Below are 18,405 nucleotides of genomic sequence, written 5' to 3' on the forward strand. Positions count from 1 at the left end.
TCAAGTTGACATAAAACTAGCCAGTGCACAGAGCAAAACTCTCTGGAATGTATTTTCTTTTTATTATACAGTATTATTATAACAGAAAAGCAGCTTTGTGGATTGTTATACTTTTTTTTTTAATTTTAGAATTTAACTACATCACTTCTGACTTCCTGTTCCTCCCTCTAGCCCCTCCCAAGTCCCCCTTCTTTCAATGTCTCTCATGTCCCTTTCTTCCAACCCCTTCCCTGTCCCCCCTAACTCCTTTTCAAATTAATGGCACTTTTCATTATAAATACAACAAAGCTGATTCTGGCTTTGATAGAACCTAGTGAGGAAACCCCCACTCAATTCCCAATCTGGTGTGCACCCAAAGAATCATGAATAGACCACCCTGATGTAATTACATGAGGTAGTTTAATGACGGAGCTCTGGACCAACATGCATCCCATACAGGAGATAACAGATGTCGGCCACGAGGCTCGAAAGCTAGGGGTTTTTATGGGGTAAGGGGCTTAGGGGTGTGGAATTCAGCATAGCGACACACTATTGGCTTATTCAAACATCAGCAGAAAAATTACATGTACGTGCAGGGTGTCAGAGTTCTGTGAGTTGTTGACTCAGTTCAGATAGCTCTATTATGTCCTCACATTCCTCTTTATCTTATGGTCAAGCTGTTCCCAGGAATGTTTTAACTATTGGGGCATACCCAGGTTTGTTTTTCTTTTTTCTCAGCCCCAGGCAGCCTCTAGGTTCACAAACAACCAGCAATTTCTGAGGACTTTATATGACTTACAGGTCTTGAAATTTCATCTTTCTTTCAGCTTGTGTGTATGAGATTTTCGTACTGACTACTTTGTCTTGGGTAACCAGCTAAGGGTCTCATCTCTGGGAGAGACTAACTCTTCTTTCTGCCTGTATTGCCTATAGTTCTTTGTCTAGGGGTGGAACCCCATGAGATTTGTCCTTTCTTGTTAGCATATCTATTTCTATAGTCATTGTTGGGTCTTCCTTGAGATATCATGGGTGTTATTGTTATTAAATAAAATATAAGAAAAATGTCCCTGTGATGGAATAGAACTTGGTTTATAAGAAACTTGAAAATCTAGTCACAACACACATGAAAGAAGAAAGGATTGAATAAAGTTTAAAATCTGTGTTCTTTCCAGTCACCCTCAATGTCAGGAGTGGGGGCCTCCAAGATAAAACATGACAACAGTGGGATCCTTGGAACTGTCTCTAACTTAGATCATTAAACCTTAGTACATTAGAATCTTTTATTATAAGTTCAGAATTCTAGACATGAAAAAAACAAAAAAGAATTCTGGACATGAACCTGAAGATCTAGTAATTAACTCTTCCTAGGCCAAGATCCTAAGAAAAATACCCCACAATTTCCTATTTTGTTTTGGTATTCATACTTTCAATTTTGATACTCATTGTCAAGTCAATAAGGGCAACTTACTATAATTTCATTGCCTGAGGAAAATAACTTAAAATGTTACAATTTAACAAAATTTGATTGGAATGTGATTTCAAAATGTGTAATTAGCTTTAGTCAAGTATGTTAAATATTTTTAAACCCCTTGGGTGTAGTTAAATTGAGCTCTGGCTTGTTCTGAAATTTCCATATTTCATAAAATGGTGTCCATCTTTGGAATGAATGTTAATAAAAAACAGGAATGTCTGGGAAGGGTGCAAATCAGGTAGATGGGAAATGCACCATGCAGGATTATTTAGATAATATTTTAAGGCTAAAAACAATAGGCACCCAGCGATTACTTTTTTAAGTAGGGGCCATCAAAAGTTCACATTGCTTTTTAGCATTCATAAAAACTGTTCATGGTGTCAGCGTTTGGATGCTGGTTATGGGGTGGATCCCTGGATATGGCAGTCTCTACATGGTCCATCCTTTCATCTCAGCTCCAAATTTTGTCTCTGTAACTCCTTCCATGGGTGTTTTGTTCCCACTTCTAAGGAGGGGCATAGTGTCCACACTTCAGTCTTCATTTTTCTTGAGTTTCATGTGTTTAGGAAATTGTATCTTATATCTTGGGTATCCTAGGTTTTGGGCTAATATCCACTTATCAGTGAGTACATATTGTGTGAGTTCCTTTGTGAATGTGTTACCTCACTCAGGATGATGCCCTCCAGGTCCATCCATTTGGCTAGGAATTTCATAAATTCATTCTTTTTAATAGCTGAGTAGTACTCCATTGTGTAAATGTACCACATTTTCTGTATCCATTCCTCTGTTGAGGGGCATCTGGGTTCTTTCCAGCTTCTGGCTATTATAAATAAGGCTGCTATGAACATAGTGGAGCATGTGTCCTTCTTACCAGTTGGGGCATCTTCTGGATGTATGCCCAGGAGAGGTATTGCTGGATCCTCCGGTATTACTATGTCCAATTTTCTGAGGAACCGCCAGACTGATTTCCAGAGTGGTTGTACAAGCCTGCAATCCCACCAACAATGGAGGAGTGTTCCTATTTCTCCTCATCCACGCCAGCATCTGCTGTCACCTGAATTTTTGATCTTAGCCATTCTGACTGGTGTGAGGTGGAATCTCAGGGTTGTTTTGATTTGCATTTCCCTGATGATTAAGGATGTTGAACATTTTTTCAGGTGCTTCTCTGCCATTCAGTATTCCTCAGGTGAGAATTCTTTGTTCAGTTCCGAGCCCCATTTTTTAATGGGGTTATTTGATTTTCTGAAGTCCACCTTCTTGAGCTCTTTATATATGTTGGATATTAGTCCCCTATCTGATATAGGATAGGTAAAGATCTTTTCCCAATCTGTTGGTGGTCTTTTTGTCTTATTAACGGTGTCTTTTGCCTTGCAGAAACTTTGGAGTTTCATTAGGTCCCATTTGTCAATTCTCGATCTTACAGCACAAGCCATTGCTGTTCTGTTCAGGAATTTTTCCCCTGTGCCCATATCTTCAAGGCTTTTCCCCACTTTCTCCTCTATAAGTTTCAGTGTCTCTGGTTTTATGTAAAGTTCCTTGATCCACTTAGATTTGACCTTAGTACAAGGAGATAAGTATGGATCGATTCGCATTCTTCTACATGATAATAACCAGTTGTGCCAGCACAAATTGTTGAAAATGCTGTCTTTCTTCCACTGGATGGTTTTAGCTCCCTTGTCAAAGATCAAGTGACCATAGGTGTGTGGGTTCATTTCTGGGTCTTCAATTCTGTTCCATTGGTCTACTTGTCTGTCTCTATACCAGCACCATGCAGTTTTTATCACAATTGCTCTGTAATAAAGCTTTAGCATACACTAGCAAGATTTTATCGAAAGGACCCAGATGTAGCTGTCTCTTGTGAGACTATGCCAGGGCCTAGCAAACACAGAAGTGGATGCTCACAGTCAGCTAATGGATGGCTCACAGGGCTCCCAATGGAGGAGCTAGAGAAAGCAGCCAAGGAGCTAAAGGGATCTGCAACCCTATAGGTGGAACAACATTATGAGCTAACCAGTACCCCGGAGCTCTTGACTCTAGCTGCATATATATCAAAAGATGGCCTAGTCGGCCATCACTGGAAAGAGAGGCCCATTGGACTTGCAAACTTTATATGCCCCAGTACAGGGGAATACCAGGGCCAAAAAGGGGGAGTGGGTGGGCAGGGGAGTGGGGGTGGGTGGATATGGGGGACTTTTGGTATAGCATTGGAAATGTAAATGAGCTAAATACCTAATAAAAAATGGGAAAAAAAAAGAATAGCTAAAAAGCAGACAATAAAAAAAAAAAGATTTTGAAGTCAGGGAGTGCATACAAAAAAATAATAATTTGAAGGAAAAAAATCTTCCATTTGATTATTAAAAAAACTGTTCATGGATTATGAGGGAGAAGTTAAAGAAATAAGAATAAAGAAATTATCTCAGTGTACTGATGGACATATGCCTAGAGTCAGGGATAAAAGAGATGGAAATTTACAAAATATGGTGACTGATTGCCTATATCAGGGCGAAAAGAAATAAGAACGACCTTCCAGGATGGGCTATGGTTCAGTGGATAAAAGTGTATGCTGTACAAGCATGATGACATGAATTCCACCCCCTGGAAATTATGTAAAAAGGAAGTAGAACACATTTGTAATGCTAGCATTCCTATAGTGAGATGGGAGGTAGAAACATGAGAAGCTGGTAGACCAGATGTCCCAGAATACACAGTAAGCCACAAACCTGAAGAGTGATGATGGATGGCAGAGGTATTTGTCTTCTGATTTCCACATGTATGCAATGGCATGCACACACCCTCTCACATAAGTATGATGTAAAATAAACATACATGCAAATAAATAATAAATAAAAAAAAATCCTGGTATCCAGGTTTCTGAGCTGTACAACCCTTTGGGTAGCAACATTTCTCTAAGCAGAAAAGTCTAAGTGATGAGCAGGTTGGTGGCATTGAGGATAATAAAACTGACTCATTTAATTTTGTGTTTGAAACTATATAATAAATATAATATAATATAATATAATATAATATAATATAATATAATATAATATAATTTTGGAAGTTTGAAACTATAGCAAAACATTAAAGTAGATAAATGTGGTAAATATATGCATCTAGAATTCCAGACAGATATTTAACCGATATCAAATTTGTAAGCATCTTTAGAAAATGAAGGAAGATTAAAACAGAAGTGTGGGGTAATCATAGAGTGATGGTGAGAATCTGGGTTGTGACATTCAGAAGCCTGGAAGTATAGGACAGGAAAATGAATAGAAGAAAATAAAATAGCCTAAAGGAAACCTACAGGAAGTGGAAGACCTGGGCCGGGAAGTAGCCAGTCAACGGAAGAGAACTTTGGCTTAGAAGGAATTTCCTAGTGAAACCATGTTGAAGATATCTGCACTTATACATATACAAAGCACATCCAAGCAGAAGAGAAACACTTCTTGGTGTGAAGTGAAGGATCACCGTCGAGACACAGTCTATAGCTACAAAATATAGAACACAATATAATCAAGTTTCGAATAAGTATAGTTTTTCTTAGAAGAGGTGAAACCTGGGTTACTTTATGGTGAATGATGTATGCTCTGATCGCTGAATACTTTTCCTGGTGGGATAGGCAAGCATAATGGTCATCTAAACTCCATCTGGTTTGGGCTATGCACACCCCCTTTTAATGTATACCTGCCAACCTATGGCCTTTACCCACACAGTTATGGATATATTTTTTAGCTATATACCTAGAAGCTTGCTAGTAACCTAGGACCTCTTCCCTGAGCTGCACACTCATCCATCTCTGACCACAATGCAAGTTTTCTTTCCCTTAGTATCTTTAAACTTGGACATCCCATTGTTGCTATGCATGGGCACAGAAGGTAGGAGGCCGAGCTAGCTTGAACTGATTTGAGATGAACATGCAATAAGTCAAATAATGTCTTCAAACTGAATTTTTAGAATAAGCCCCTTATAGCACCTTCACAATTGGGTGTGCATACTCTAAAAGTCAGATGCGTGGTGATGAGGGACATGCACAACAAAACAAAGGTCACGACATAACAATATCAATCAAAACAAAAGACAATATCCAGTATGGCCCTTAATAACCAAACTCCTCTTTAACCATAAAAGAAAGCCTAAATCAAGGAGGGAGGCATTGAGCACACTCACTCATGGGGACAGCTTCCACTCCTGCACTTGGCCTGTTCTATTGGTTTGCTTTGAATAAAATATTTTGCTACTTTGCAAGCAGTCTGCATCTTTATATCATTTCTGAGTAACACACAGAGAATGTAGAAAAACTTGAACCATTTTGCATTTGCATCCCTTTATAAGAATGGTACAGTTTAATTCACTTAATAATTATTTAGGATGAGTTAAACACTTAAATATTCTTAATAACTGCTGTACTGGATTCTGATTCTTGTGAATATTTCTCATTTCAAGGTGCTAAGGAGTTTCTTGATAACACTTTTATTTTTTCAACAAAATATTTATATTTACTCCTGAAATTCACATCCATTTGGATATTATAAACCTGCCCTCTCTGTTTCCCACTACTAACCAGATTTTCCAGTTCCATGGGTGACACCTAATTGCTCTCTTTACATAGAATCATCTTTAGATTACTTGGAAGATGATAAAGTGATTGCTGGGAGGCTCTCAAATTCTACAAACAGCAAACTATCATGTCAGAGCCAGACATTGCTGCATGGTAATCTAGTCTCTGGTACCACACAGAACATATTTGAACTAGCATGACACATATTTACCCAAGACTTTGCCACAGGAAGCTCTAGCCCAGGGCTCTAATTGCTTCTCCCCAAAACTTCAAGTGGTACCTTACAGGGTGCTAGTTGTTTTCTAGGATGTAAAAGTATTCATATTGCCTGGTTCATACTATGGATTCATGGAACAATGAGATCTTACTTCAGAATTTTGTTTCAGCTATTAAGAAATAATCCCAGAGGCAGGCAGATTTCTGAGTTTAAGGCCAGCTTGGTCTACAGAGTGAGTTCCAGGACAGCTGGGGCTACACAGAGAAACCCTGTCTTGAAGAAAAAAAAAAGAAGAAAGAAATAATCCCTTGTCTCAATGGTATTTGAACTTGAAGAGCAACAAAGAAGAGGGATATCTACCTAAGAACAGAGCCAACACAACAAAAGACTAAGGAAGGAGGCAGAGAGGATCCACCCCTCTGTGTGCTGGTCTAAGGCACCTGCCAATCATAAAGTAAAAGCCTTACTATTGAAGGTGTCACCTAAATGAAGTTTGCTTTCTGTCACTCACAGTGGAAGTGTCCTGATTAATAAAGCATTAATTTTCCCCTTTCCATCCATTAAGTATGAAAGCCAGGCAACTTTTCCAAAACATGGACTGGCTGGTTGTGTTAAGTCTGAAGACCAGGCAATTCAAACCTTGGTCAACCACAAGGCAACTTGACTGACTCCAATTCTGAGAAATCTTTGCCTTGAACCGCTTTACCACTCAACCCTTCCCTCTCTGTTTTTTTTTTTCTTTTTTTTTTTTTTTTATGAAACTAGGTGAAGAGGCTGCAGCCTTGATTCTTGAACAAAGTAATCACCAAGCTCCGGGAGCCCTGCTGGGAAGGAGCTGGCTCAGCTCCCCTTGAAGTGGACCAAGGAGCCTCAGGATCAGTCTTCCATCCTCCCTCTGATTGAGTCCAAAGGACATTTTTAGAAATAAGAATTGATTGCTCGACAAGGAAAGAAAAATCTCCAAAGTTTTGGCATGGTTTTCGCCATACTAATCACAGGTTTAAAATGGCGATCAAAGGATCTCCAGGGGAGCAATAACTAGGAAGATGTGAGTTGGGGTTAGAGGAGTGCAGGTCTGAATGCTTGGGTAGTCTACCGCAGAGCTGAATGTCAACACCAGCCAGCTCTGTATGTTCGTTTGCTCTCTGGGTTCCCGTTTCCTTTCCAAATGTTTCAGTATGATAAAGGAGCTGGAATTTGTTGCATGGTTGATGCGTGTCAAGTAATAAACGGTTGCGTCAATGAGTAAAAACACTTCAGATCAAGGTTCTCCTATCACAGTGCTATCTGTTTCATAATTAGAAAGTCAGGAAAATGAAAATATTTCTATTGTAAATGTGTTGTGTGGAATAACTAAGATTGCACACATAGAGTTTAACTCCCATTATGAATTAAACAAATATGAAAAATATTATTTAAATTCATCACATGGGTATGGAATATTCTATCATTTGGATACAGAATAATTAATTTAACAAATTCTTCCTGGAATTCTGTTGACTGGTCATTGGGTATGACAAATACCAGTACGTGAACTTTAGTTGTGCACACATTTTTGTTTACATCTCTACGTGCTTCTCTAACGGAGTCTTCTATGTGGTTATTTAGTTAACTAACATTTACAGACAGTCACTGACTTAGCACACTTTGGCTTGACTTTTTCACCTTTCGATGGTGTTGAAATAAATGCATTTAGTTGAAAGCACATTTCTGAATTTTGAATTTTGATCTCTTCTGGCTGGTGATCTATTCCTCTGCTCTACAGGAGCTGCAAGTTCACCTCTGGGTCAGCTCTACACCGGTGGCTGTAAATGGCTGAAATTGCAGTCTACTATGAGACAATGTCACAAAGAGTTGGTGAGTAAGGAGTGTCTTCAATGCATTACCAATTTAGAGGCTTTAATATAAAATTTTATAAAATTTCCAAAGAGACAGGTTCTTCAGACACAATGCCCACATGACCACCAGTGGTAGGCTGAAGTAAGAAGATTAGCCTGAACTTCAAGTTGGGAAGAGAGCCACAGAGAAAGGCTGTGTATGATGGGAAATATAAACTCAGATCAATTACTGTTTGCTATGGTTCAGACACAGTTTGACAGCACGAAGCCTAAGTAGGGTTTGTTCGTACACCTGATAGACAGATGTTCATATTTACATTCCTGTTTTCCTGTTCAAACAAGGTCATCTAATTAGTACACACACATATCCAGCCAACGCCACCCACTCATCCCATATGGGAGAATGGAAAGAGAGCCTTTAATGAAGACTCTGCCCATGAGGTGTGTATTATGAGAAAATAGGAGAATGTGTTCTGATAACCCCCACACTGATCAGAATCTTAGGCTCTGCTCTACAAGATCAGCTCCATGTGGACCTTTTTACAACAGCCTGCTGTTGCTGGCCTCTAAGAAGACAACAACTATGTGTTATGCATCATCCCGTAAGTTCTGTAGGACCCTGGTCACGGTACCACAGGATTTGAATGTTTACATAAGAATAATAAATAAATAGAGCTTTATTTTATTGCAACACTCTCTGAAAAATGTAGGTTTCTACATGGAATGACTTCATGGCATGAGATGAGAGTAAAATACTCCTTTATATGTGTTGTTTTAGAAAACAGATAAGAGATAGGAATCTTCAAATATCTGAAAGACTTCATCTTAATTTCTACTCATCACATGGTTTTCCCACATGTTCTTGTGGAAATATGACAGAACAGATCGCTTTACAGGAGAGTAGAATTATATTTAATACCCTGTTCCAGCGAGACCAGTGAGAGGACCGCCCTCTTTCACAGCACTTCACTTCTAATCAGGCTCAAATAATAGTGAAGACATTTGTCAGGAGCACAATTTACTCTCCACAGAAAGGAATAGAATCACAAATAATTTATTGCATCACATGTAAGCCAAATGCAAAACAGGAGGGAAAACAATTTTCTTATCAAAGGAGTGATTAATAGGAAAAGGGAATAATTTATCATCTTATAGGGCATGAGAACAAACTGTTGGAATTAAAAAATATATGTGCAGAGAGAAAAGCAAGTGTGATCTGAGTTCTTTTTCTCTCAGAGCCTTCCCTTTTTTGTATGTCTGACAACACCCTTGTCCCTGTCAAACCTAATGAGCAGAGATTCTTGAAAGGGTTCTAGCCTTGATTTAAGCTGTTATATTCACCCCTGCTGGAAGTGTTCCGCCCAGAACCTCCTTCCACTGCATACTTTTTAAATTTTATTTCTTCATTTGCACACAAAGGAAATAGTGTTGCCAAAGAACAGTTAAAAAATAATATTGAGCATGAGGCTGATGTGTGCTGGCTGTATTGAGAACTTACCTTCCCCTAAAGGATGATAGCAACCCTCCCCTATGGTCCACATGCACTGGGGCAATGTGGGAGCCACACCCATTAGGTTTGGAATACGCTAATCTAGTTAAAACTATGACTGCCTTTCTTGGGTGCTTCAGTTTTTGTTTCATCTGTAACCAGGGAAGGAAAGAACATCCCATAGTTGTAAAGTTCCTAGCTGTCTGTATCCCAGAAATCCACATGTCAACCCTTGCTCTCTGTTTATCTTTCTGTTTACGAAAAGAATTAAACAGTGATTGGACAATTCTAAATAGATTTCAGCCACATGATAGTTTAGGATTTTTAGCGGGTTTAGGGGGAAGTACTTTCTGATATCCTTTTAAGTATAAGCTGGTTGGGGACATAAGATGCTGTGCTACTTTAGAAAACTATTGTTTTCTCAGACGTTTAAACAAGAAATGGCAGTTACCATATCAAGCCTTGTCTCAGATGATTAAACATAAAGTGACCATATTACCCAGAAATCCCACCCCCCTGGAAATATACAAGAGACATGAAAACACAAAATGGCTATACAGTTTTCTAACATCATCATTCATAATAGTAAAAGACAGAGCCTACACATGTGCCCATAAAAGGACAAATAGGAAAACGAATTAGGCATATCCATGTAATGGAGTTAACTATTCAAGGAAGGGACTACATTGCTGATTCCTTGGGTGAGCCTTGAAAACACGCCAAGTGAATGATGCTCAGGCTTCACAGATTTTCCCAGTCACAGATTAGATTATTCTACTCATATAGAACCAAGGACAGAGAAAAGTGGAAAGGTAAAGATGATGAGTGGTGGGGGGGGCAGAACAGGAGAGAGGTACCAAGATCTCTGCATGGCAGTGTCTTCCCAGGTGAGACAGTCCCTTTGCAGGGAAGGGGTACGCTTGAGACTCAGAAGAAATCTTAACTATGACCATGTCAGTACTGTACTGTATCTAGAGCTCTTGAGAGTAGGTTGAACTCATTGACATTTAAGAAAAAAAAAAAAAAGGCACTCAACTTGTGGCAAACCTTGTGGACACTATATATAAGAGCCATGGGTTACCAGTGGGAATTCATTTGGGCTGCCACTTCCTTTTTTGATCACTATTCTTTCCATATTACATGCACTTGTTGTGTACATGCAAAACTGCAGCATCCATGCTGCAAGAAATTTACTGTGTGTCTGTGTGTGTGTGTGTGTGTGTGTGTGTGTGTGTGTGTTAGAATTAGTGGCAGGCATGATTTATTCTTTGTTAGTGTCTCATTGTAGCCAAAAACTGTTCATGAAATATGAGTAAAATGGACCTCTTCTAAGTGGAGGTGAACAGAGCAAACAGAAGACATCATTACAATTGATTTTTAAATTAATTGCAGGTTGATCTACCAGGATGCACACACTGACAAACACACACATTAAATATAAACATAGCACCATCCCCCACATCACACAGATTTTAGGTCTGAACTTAGGGTCAATTTGTAATTGGTGTTGGTTGAAACAAAAGAACTCTGATGAGCTGAACTCCAAATTGGTTGAACTTTCTCTCTCCAGCGTGTGTTGTCTTAGTTAAGTAGGAGTGGAAGGCTGAAAGCTGTGCATGCTGAGAATAGTTTAACTCATTAGATGCGTCTGCCTGAACCCCCCTATAGGTGGTATTTCTGCATTTAAATAGGAAAGAAAACTTAAAAGCCAGTGGATCTTGGCCTTGCTCTTAGGAAACAGAACCAATGTGGCCCCAACACAAGACCAGAGGAGATAAGAAAAGCCACATTCAAGTAAAACATCCTGCTCTCCCTCCACAGTCTCAGAGGGCCAGAACCAAACCCAGGGAGATTATAGTGTTCATTCCTGCCCACCCCTAACTTGACCTCTCATTAAGATACTTAAGTCTCAACATGTGTTGAGACTTACTTTTAAGGACACTGTAATGTCAGAACAACTTTAAAGACCCAATAGGGATAACAAGGGGCAAAAGCTGCTAAAATGGTTTGTTGTCAAACCATCTTTAGTAACTAGATCTGAGAGTTTACAGTAATTAAGTCAAATTCTCTGCCTCCCTTACCCTATTCTGAACTCTCAAAATCAGTTATTTTAGTGTATTCCAGTAGGAACCCTATGGGAAGGGTCAAGTGCTTCTCAGATGAGAATGGTCTGTCTGCCCTTGAGGTATCTGCTCTATAAAGGACACCACGCACTCCTGCCACTTTAACGTGAGTCACATGAACCACCTTTATTCAAGCATCTGTTGGTGTATATTCACTATGGGAATTAATGAGCAAGGCTATGGATACAAAAATAATTGTAAATTCTAAGTACTAGCAACAAACAAAAATATACATTATTATAAACAAGAATAAATTTAATGAAATATGTGGCATGATAAACTTTAAATACAAGAGAACTAGTGTACTGCCAAGTGGAGACATATAGCATATCATCAATTGGAAAATGTTCTATTTAAATGTCAGGTTCTTCCAAACCTACCAATTACATAGTCAGTGAATTATGGACCAAACTGTGAGTTGCTGTTTTGTTTTTCATGGAAATTTAACAAGTTCTTAGAATTTATATGATAAGGAGGCCAGAAAAATATCACTTAGAAAGTCAAGCTGTAATAGAAAGCTTATGCAATCAGAAATCAAGTTTTCAGTAAAAGATGTCCACAGTGATTAATAAAGTGTCCCATCTGCACAGAGAGACACATAGATCAATATTCACAGATCAGAACAAGAACCCAGAGACAGACCCCACTGATGTAATCTCCTGATTTGCGAAGCTTCAGTATACAAGGGAGATGGATGACTCCTCTAAATAATCAATCAACTGTGTACCCACAAGAAAAATACTCTGGCTCTTTTAATACATTATTTAGTTCATTAACATCAGTCCCAGGGGCTTGGAGAGATGGCTCAGCCGTCAAGAGCACTTGCTGCTCTTGCAGAGGATACAGATCCATTTTCTAGTACCCACACAGTGGTTTGTAAAAGTGTGTAACTCCACTACTCGTCCATCTAATGACCTTTTCTGGCCTCCGTAAGCACCAGGCAAGCACATGGTGTACATTCTTAGATTTTGAAAAAAAAATATTAAAGGACACATGAAGAAGCTCTGGTTACAAAGGGAAAAAAACCATTGAGTCAGTTATACTAAAAGCAGAGCTTCTATTTAGTGGGGACAGGGAAGGGAGAAGGAGGGGATGTCAGAATTGGATTTCGATAGAGCTGAGGAGCATTTGAAGGTAGCTATGGAAACCTAGTGCAGCAGAGACTTCCTAAAGTATATGAAGGGGAACCTAATAATGTCTTCTAGTGACGAATGAGATGAAGTCCCAACTGTCTGATTCTTGTCTCCAAACCAAGCTTCCAGTGTCAGGAATGGGTTACATGTGGATTGAGTTGTTGCCTAAAGGGATCCCCAAGTAACCCAGGCTGTTGCCAAGACAGTAGATTGCTCTCCAACAACTGACAGCAAAGCCCTGTTGCTGAAGACTGCATCCACCCAACTCTTTGAACATGGAGAGGTTGAGCTGGTGCCTACAGAGAACCTTAACCCTTACATTCTAGCACAGTGGTTCTCAACTTTCCTAATGTTGTGGTCCTCATGTTGTGACCCTAACTGTATGGGAGGTAAGAGTGAGAGAGAGAGAGCAAGAGGGAGAGAGACAGAGACAGAGAGACAGAAAGAGTCAGAGAAAAAGAGTCAGAGAGATAGAGACAAAGGGACAGAGACAGAGATAAAGAGAGAGACAGAGAGAGAACACATATCTAAATGGGATGCTGTCATAAAATCCCGCTCCTTCAGAGCCTAGGAAACGCCATGAAAAAGGAGATAGAGGAGGAACAACAGTATGAGCCAACCAGTAACCCCAGAGCTCCCAGGGACTAAACCACCAACCAAAGAGTACACATGGTGGGACTCATGGCTCCAGCTGCATATGTAGCAGAGGATGGCCATGTTGGACATCAATGGGAGGAGAGGCCCTTGGTTCTGAGGAAGCTTGATGCCCCAGTGTAGGGGAATGCCAGGATGGGGAAGTAGGAGTGGGTGGGTTGGTGATCAGGGGGAGGGGGTATGGGGTACAGGGTTTACAGAGAGAAAATCAGAAAAGGGGATAACATTTGAAATGTAAATTAAGAAAATATCTAATATCTAATAAAAGAAAGAAAGAAGTTTAGGACCAGAAAGAAGTTTAGGTCCAGAGGGAATGGAGGACTCCAGGAGAACAAGACCTTCTGGATGAACTAAGGAAGGCTCGTATGAATTCACAAGACTGAAGCAGCAAGCACATGGCTGACATGGGTCTGCACCAGGTCCCCTGCATATCCACTACAGCTTTCAGTTTAGTGTTTTTATGGGACTCTTGAGTGGGTCTCTGATTCTTGTGCCTTCTCTTGGGGCTCTTTTCCTTCTGTTGGTTTGCCTTATCCAAGTCCAATGTGTGAGTTTTCTTTTAACATTATTTTATTTTATGGTTATGGTTATCAGTAGAAGCCTGATTGTTTTCAATGGGAGATAGAAAGACAGTGGATCTGGATGGGAGGGTAAGAAGGGAAGAACTAGGAGGAGTGGAGCAGAGGGGAACTGTGGTGAGGATTTAGTGTATGAGAAAAGAATCTATTTTTAATAAAAGGGAAACTTTTTTTTAAAGTCCAAAGGGCATTTAGGGCTGGGGAGACAGCCCAATTGATAAGAATTGGGTCCTGTTTTATTCCCAGAACACACAGTAAAAAGCCAGGAACAGAGATAGACACATATTAGTAATCTTCATGCTGGAGGAGACAGAGACAGGCAGGTCCCTGAGGTTCGCTAGACAGCCAGCCTAGCCTGAGCAGTGAGCTCAAGGACACTGAGAAACCCTGGCTGAAATAGGAAGGTGGGTGACATCAGAGGACAACACATACACATGAAAGAACAACTGGGATGCAGTTTCCCATGGAATTTCCACAAGTGAATAAAGAAAATATAATTTACCCAAGGAGGTAAACAGACAAAATATATACAGTGACTTTGAAAGAAGAGTGTAAAGCATCAATGACCATAAGGAAGCCAAACTAGTGAGGCTGTCCCACTTCTCATGGAAGTGGACATTAACCACAAAGTGACACTACAGCACCCTGGCCTGAATGGCTAATGGACCAGATAAGTTTTGTAGGTATTTGGAGGAAGCAGTTCATCTCTCTTGAGCAGTAGATGCATTTCTAGTTGCTGTACGTGTAACAAATGCTTCTTATATGAAAACTGCAATGGTTAGTAGCTTCCAAATCTGAACTGTGTGACCCATCCCTTCTGCCTCACGTTTTACATATAACAGACATAAATACATATGTGCATATATGTCCACAAAAAGGGGCTTGCTATGCACAACAGAATGAATGGGTTCTGTAGACCTGATAATGAAAGAAGCAAAGCAGATAGAGTGCACACTCTCTGATCTGTTTCGAGAAACTTCTCAGGCAGAAAAATCTAACCCTTGATGGGAGGCAGAAACGATGGTGAGGGGCTGGTGGTATCGAAAGGGAAATTTTCGATGTTCATAACATCACATTTTTAAACTAGACATTAAATATACAAATTTCCACTTTATGAAAACTTATTAAATTATATTTTAGTGTATACATTAGACTTCAGTAAATAGGTGACAGAGTAATAATGCATTAGCCTCTGCTTGCCTCAGAAAGATTTGGTACAGAGAGCCAGTCCAGACAATATTATCTCTTCTTCTGCTTAGGGTCTCCCACTTGCTAAAGTACACAGATTAGTGAGTGAATTTATTAGTAGTAAGTTATTACTACCTTAGTAGTACACAACTGCCCAACTTCCCCATGTTATCACCTCATTCTCTGATGAGTTTTAATCTCACCCTCTGGATTCCCTCAGGCTTCCTCAGATTTTTTTTTTCCATTACAAAAGCATTGTATAGAGAGCAGAAATAACGAGGTCAGAAATGCTCAGGGCTCCCCTAGAGTGCTTGGCAGGTCTTCTTTCCCATCATTCGTTTTCAAGATGAGATGACTAAGGAGCAAAAAGAAAGTTAATTTATCCAGAGCAGTAGAACCAATTAGTGACAGAATTCAGACTAAAACCTAGTTCTCTAGCTTTCTGTTCTGTCTCTCCACTGTGATGGGTTTGCTGATGCTCCTGTGACAGACATTATTTAATTCATCTGACTCTCCATGCAGTGCTTATTAAAACGTGCAATGTGCTGTGTAGCTGTTTGTTCTGAGTAGAAACATTTTGTTCTGGAGCAAGGATGGAAACTCCCAAGTCTCAGAAGACTGAAAAACAGGACAGAACAAAACAAACAAACAAATGAATGAAGGAACAAACAAATAAACTTCAACACAAAGAAGCTCAGAAAGTTACACTGTTTACAAGGCCCCTCCCGACACTGCACCCATACAGCTGCCTGCCAGGGAGGTCAAGAGCTCCAGGGACGCAGTGGTGCAGCTGCCTAGAGTTCCCTATGGTAGGCACTGTGACCTCAACAAAATCACCGGCTCACTAAGGGGGACTTAGGTGGGATCGTGCTGTGTCACTCACGCCCTATTGGGGAGAATAGACGTTTTTCTTTTCCATAACTCCCTGGATAAAGTCTGCAGCAAAAATCTTCCTTTCTACCCAGCAACACTTGCAGTATCATTACATTGAGAGTGAAATGTATTTTTGTGCTCACATGGGTCTGACACACAGTAGGCTTCTCTGTGGTTACCAGCACACCGATTCACAATACTGTAATCAATGGTTTCCCGTGTTATTCAGAGTCACACGTCTTAGACCAGCTAAGAAACACAATGGCGGCATAAACTAAAGCAGGCTGGTCTTTGGGAAGAAGATCAAGGCAGCCATGGCCAGGTTGAAGCACCTTACACGCCCCCTCCCCGCTCCAACCTTGTGCCTGCAGGCTCCCATCATCCTTCAGTAAATGCAGGCTGTTAGCTGTGTACAAGCAACTCAAGCTTCAGACCCCTAACAAGAAGACTTTGCTGCCTCCTCCATCAGTGTTTCCTCTTTCCCCTCGGCGCTGAAAATTGGAAGAGACAAGCAGCGATGTTTCCATTTTATTCAAACTCACGTTTGTTTTCCATCAAATTATAGTTTTCTCCTTAAATGGGTGTATTTTATTTCTTGGCTCGTTATTTATTATCATTTCATTTATTTTGAAGTGGAAACTTCAAGCAGTTTGATTAAGAGATTAAATACAGTCCCTTTCTAGAGCTAAAAATAAATGAGCAGATCTAGGTGCCGGGGGCATTAGGTTTTGAAATATTTGGGGTTGTGATCAGATCTCTAAACACATTGTTGCCAAATGCTCCCCGCTTCTTTCCAAAGTTTAAACACATGTGTATTTAAAGGGTAAGGCAATACAATGTTTTCAAAGCCAGTGCTGAAATACAAGGACTTTGTAATGGCCTTGTCTTTAAAAGGTAAAAAATGAATGAAACCGAGGGGCGAAGAAAAGCTGGTGTAGAAGATAGAAGCTTTTGGTCTTCATTCTCTACCCATCCCTTCACAGTTCCAGAGAGGAAGTTTGTCAAATGCTTTCACCTCTGTCCAAGCAAAGTCAGTCCCACAAGACAGGAACACAAGCCCGGCAAGATGCTCTGTGCTTTACATATGGTGCCAATTTACTCTTAAGAGTCATTCTTAGGTGGGGGAATTCTTGGCTTCTGAGACTCAGAATTCATCTTTCTCAGTATTTCAGAGAAGAAAATTACAGAGAGGGTATTTTTACATCAAGTCTGATTAATTGTGAGGACTGTGGACTTTTAAAAGAATTGTTATTGAGTGTGTTGGAGCTGAATCCATATGTGAGATGCAAAATATATATCATGTGAGATGCAAAATATATATCATGAGGCATTCACATGATTGCCCAGCTCAGAGGCAAAGATGTTTGCCAGGTAATCTGAAAAGTATAAAATTGACAGCCCAAACCCATGCAGAGGTATAAAGGGGTAACCAACTCCAAAAAGTTTCCCTCTGATCTCCACACAAATGCTATAGATGATAGTATATGTCTGTATACATGCAGTGATAATTAAAGTTTACATAATGCACATACATGCTACATGAAAAAAAATTATTTTATCTTAGGCTGCTGAAGAAAAAAAACTAAGCATAAAAGAATATTCAAAACAGTGTTGTGAGTGTATGTGTGTGTGTGTGTGTGAGAGAGAGAGAGAGAGAGAGAGAGAGAGAGAGAGAGAGAGATATGAAAATTATTAGGTTCCTATAGGCCTAGCAATGCCCATCTAAAAGCATCCATAAAGTGTCCTCTGAGAACCAAGAGTTAGTTGGCAAAATTAAAAGAATGAATATAAATTGTTACAGCAAAAAGAGCGTTCTTTTTTTTTTTCATGGAAGGAAAGCCTATCTTCTTGTGCTAATGGAAAAAAGTTGCCCCCCCCCCTACACACACAAAGAGAAAGAAATGTACATGGGTTAAAAATGACTTTAAAGAAATAAGAAATAAAGTAGAACAAAGAAAACTTACTACAAGTATGAGTTCTGGTGAGTCTTATAATCTTATTTAAGCCTCAGCTAAGTATTTATTGATCACTCTAGACACATTTGACAATCCCTCCATTAAATGTCTTGGGTGGCCCAGTAAAATCTGGAACAATATAAATCAATGGCTGGAATCAAGCAGACATTAAGACGTCTCTTAATGACATTGAGAGATTTCTGTAATATTCACATCTCAGGAAACACAGCAGACTGAGAAATTACCATCACTATGAAATCACACTAATGGACTCATTGTGAGATGGAAGGTTGACTCCAGATCATGTGACCCACCAGAAACAATTGCTATCTGCTATCTCCTACTTTATATC

At 39.8% G+C, this 18,405-nt stretch overlaps 1 long non-coding RNA gene across 1 annotated transcript in view; it reads left to right on the forward strand.

Annotated features, from left to right (window-relative positions):
- The window catches only part of Gm31301, a 120,560-nt gene that overhangs the window by 72,508 nt on the left and 29,647 nt on the right, over nucleotides 1–18,405 (forward strand). Inside the window, exon 2 of the long non-coding RNA XR_386801.2 lies at nucleotides 7,988–8,079. This is a non-coding gene — a long non-coding RNA (predicted gene, 31301). The remainder of the gene's footprint in view (nucleotides 1–7,987; nucleotides 8,080–18,405) is intronic.

Source organism: Mus musculus, chromosome 19 (assembly GCF_000001635.26).
Source record: "Mus musculus strain C57BL/6J chromosome 19, GRCm38.p6 C57BL/6J".
Taxonomy (NCBI): Eukaryota; Metazoa; Chordata; class Mammalia; order Rodentia; family Muridae; genus Mus; species Mus musculus.